The sequence below is a fragment of the Oryza glaberrima genome, chromosome 1 (assembly GCF_000147395.1).
Source record: "Oryza glaberrima chromosome 1, OglaRS2, whole genome shotgun sequence".
NCBI lineage: Eukaryota > Viridiplantae > Streptophyta > Magnoliopsida > Poales > Poaceae > Oryza > Oryza glaberrima.
In genome coordinates, this window is record NC_068326.1 from 14657562 (window position 1) to 14661232 (window position 3671).

General features: G+C 44.6%; 1 non-coding gene across 1 annotated transcript; it reads left to right on the forward strand.

Moving 5' to 3' along the window:
• The first annotated feature begins 3258 nt into the window (after positions 1–3258).
• Positions 3259–3365, forward strand: LOC127760892 (small nucleolar RNA Z221/R21b). Its single transcript, XR_008015168.1, has one exon. It is a non-coding gene; the product is annotated as a small nucleolar RNA Z221/R21b (small nucleolar RNA).
• Positions 3366–3671: the final 306 nt, after the last annotated feature.

The following is a 3671-nucleotide window of genomic DNA, read 5'->3' on the forward strand; positions in this document are numbered from 1 at the left end:
TTCTCATACGCTCGCTCATGGGCACGCCATTGTACACCTTGCTTTTGTAGGTAGAGTCCCACTACGGTCTTGACTTCGTTGATGGTTGCAGGAACTGCACTATCTACTAATAGTAGAAATTGGATGGGTCTACGGGTCGGGCGCCCAATCGGTTTGGAGAAAAATCGGGCGTGACGTCAGCGCCCGATTTACGTGCAAAACTATTTTAAACTGATTTTTCTCTTAAATTACTTATCCAAATCATGATCCGATTGCACCATTAAATTTGTTGCAATTGAATCTTCAAAACAAGACCACACATGGATACATTCTGAGGAAAAAATTTTTAGCTTATTATTGAATTATTTTTAAATGTTGCACGATGTTCCACCAGGTATATCGGAATTGTTTCACTAAGTAAATCGAAAATGTTTCACTTGTTCAAATCGGGTGTTGTTTCACCTTATATAAAAACAATGTTTCAGCAAATAGCGAAAGAATGTTTCACTTCACTGCAATATTTGATCCATACATATACATAGTGAAACATTTTTCGGTGAAACAAAAAATAAAACGAATTTCTTTAATAGGGGGTTTCCAAAATATGTGGGTTTTTTTTTGTTGCAATGGAATATTTAGTTCACTGCAACATTAGATTTATACATAGTGAAACATTGTGAACACTAGGTGAAACATTTTCCGGTGGAACAAAAAATAAAACAAATTCCCTTAAGAGGGGGTTTCCAAAATATGTGGGTTTTTGTTGCAATGGAATATTTCAGTTCACTGCAACATTACATGTATACATAGTGAAACATTGTGAGTATACTAGGTGAAACATTTTTGGTGAAACAAAAAATAAACCAAATTCCCTTAATAGAGGGGTACCAAAATATGTGGGTGATTTGTTGCAATGGAGTTGTGTGTGTGGATAAGTGGCAGGTGGGGACAGGGGACATGTGGTGGGGGCCAGAGAGGCTGCTGGTGCGCACGTGATGAGGGGAGGGAGGAGCAACCGATTTTTTCCCCCTCCCCCCGCGCGACCGAGAAGTAGCATTCTCGGTAGAAATTAATCTAAACCGTTGGTTTTATTTCATTCAATAGATTAGATCTATTTATACTATCTATCTATTACATTCTAAAAGTCCATTATACTTCCTATAAACGCTACTAAGCTGTCACATGGTATTCCTACAAATACTCCTTAATCGCCACATGGCACTCTAATGAATTGGTGGACCCACTTGTTTCAATTACTAGATGATACCCCGCGCTTTGCTGCAGGATATATGTTAGATAATGGTGAAATGATTTGGATTGAAATATTATGAAAATGATTTAAGAATGATGATTTAGCATGGTATGTTTAGTTTTAGAAAGAAATAAATTATACATATAATTACTCTATGCTCACATGTTGAGCTTTGCATTCTTACTGGGTTGATGTGGCATGCTTACATGTTGATTTTAGGAGTGCTAATAAATACCATGTTTGCATGTTGAGCTTTAGATGTTTACTGTGTTTTAGCTTTATAGAAAAAAGATATTAGATTTATCTGTAAAAAAACGTACACAACCCAAATAAAAACATTTAACCATTTACTTTTGTTTAAATCAATGGACCCATTATTTGATCCATTATATATAAGATATAGACAATTTAAACCGGAGAACCTATTAAATCTATCTCTAAGCAAATAAAGTTTTGACGGTAGTTAGGTGGGGGGCCTGGAATTTTCAAATTAAACATAGGAAGAAAATGATATTGTAATTTGTGAATGACAATCGTACCCTTGTTTCAGTAAATCAGTCATCCACTTGCTGGAAACAGCATTTTCCCGATCCAAAATCCTAGAGTACGGAGGCCGAAGGCAGACAAGACGGCGGCGCACGCGACAAGCGCCGGCGGCGACACGCGAGCACGGAGTAGCGGCAGGGAGGCGCGGCGGCCCCGTGGGCCAGCTGCAGCGGGGCCCACGTTCGGCGGAGAGGAGAGGCGACCTCGCGCGTGCAGGGAGGCGCAGTGGAGAGGAGCGGTGGCCTCGCACGCTTGCAGGGGCGTGCAGCCCCGCGGGCGTGCGCGCAGGGAGAACCGAGAAGCAGCAGTTCCAGCAGCGGCGTCGATGCTCGCGGGCGCAGCTGGATCCAGCGTCGGCACTTGCGGGCGTGGCCAGATCCGTCGGTGTAGGTGACGGTGCTCGTGGGCAAGGCCGGAATTGGTGGCGGCGTTGGCGCTCATGGACGTGGTTGGATCCGGCAGCATCGGCGCTCACAGGGCGGGGCCAACGTGCGGCGGAGAGGAGCGGCGACCTCGCGTGCGCAGGGAGGCGCAACAGAGAGGAGCGGCGGTCTCGCGCGCTTGCATGGAGGCGCAACCCCGCGGGCGCGTGCGCGAGGAGAAGCAGCTGTTTCAATTCACCCTGCTTGATGAACCCTGAGTTCCAGTAGACACTCGAGGCAGTTGTTTGGCCCAATCTTTCGGTGAGTTGATGATAACTACGATTTGGGAGAAACGTTGACGATCTGACTAGAACCGTACGAGACGTTGTGTTGCACCTTAGCGATCGATACACCTCTGCGTGGGATATTGATCTTGCCGATGCAAATCAACCTTATTCCTACAAGCAAATCGAAGAAACAAGTAAGAACAAGATAAAAGCAATCTGATATTGCAAATAGGAATTGAATACAATGATAAGTTGGGGTTTCGAATACAAGCAGACGGACGGTCTAGCCGACACGCACGCTGCAAGGAAGTAGCAATGGCTAAACTTTCATCTAAACAAAACCTGAAAAACTCTAAAGGGGTACTTAGCTATTTATAATGTTGGTAGGACGACCAAAGGGACCCTAGGGTCGTGCTCCACCTGGTTGGGGCGCACCCCACATGGGCCCCACTTGGGCCGAGGTCCCAAACGAAGTTATAAGCCCAAAGGCCCATGACAGGTGACGCTGCACCTTGTTTCTTCATCTGCGGTTGACTGGGATGGAATTTGGTGATGGTACTAGATTCGTTGGAAATACGACTCCGAGAGCTTTCCATCAAGTACTCACGGGCCGAAAACGGAGCTCGTATGGAGATTTGGCGGCCGTTTGAAATCAGCAGTGCAGCAGATGGCCGAATCGGATTCCAGCACTTAGAGGCCTTGACCTTGATGTCTTCTTGTTCATCCATGATGTGAGCAATGGTTGTATCCGTAGTAGTCATGGTCACATCACTGCTTGACTGTTTTTCTTTTTTTTTTTCTTTCAATTTGTGGTTGTGGTTTTCTTGGATCGAGATGGCGATGATGAGGAACTAGTCATGCACCACTCTGAACTCGGGAGAGTTCTCTCTCCTGTTCTGGCTGACAAACAGACTTGCTACCCATTATCAATCTGAGCCTACTCATCTCATTCCCCTGAAGAAACAAAATCGTTGCCTTTTTCCTTTTTCTTGATTCTCCTGTTCTTGGATGAGCAGGGACGATTTTTGATCTCATCAGTCCAGTGTGCATGCCAAAATCATTGATCTCAACTGTAGGGGTATATTTGTCCATTCACCACACATTTAACACCGTTACCATAAGTTGGTAGAGTAGGGACAGACGGTTGCTTCATTTAAAAAAGCAGGGGCAAAATCACAATCTCTAAAGAGCAGGGGTAAAATTACAAATGAACTGGAAAGTAAGGGTAACAACATAATTGCCCCT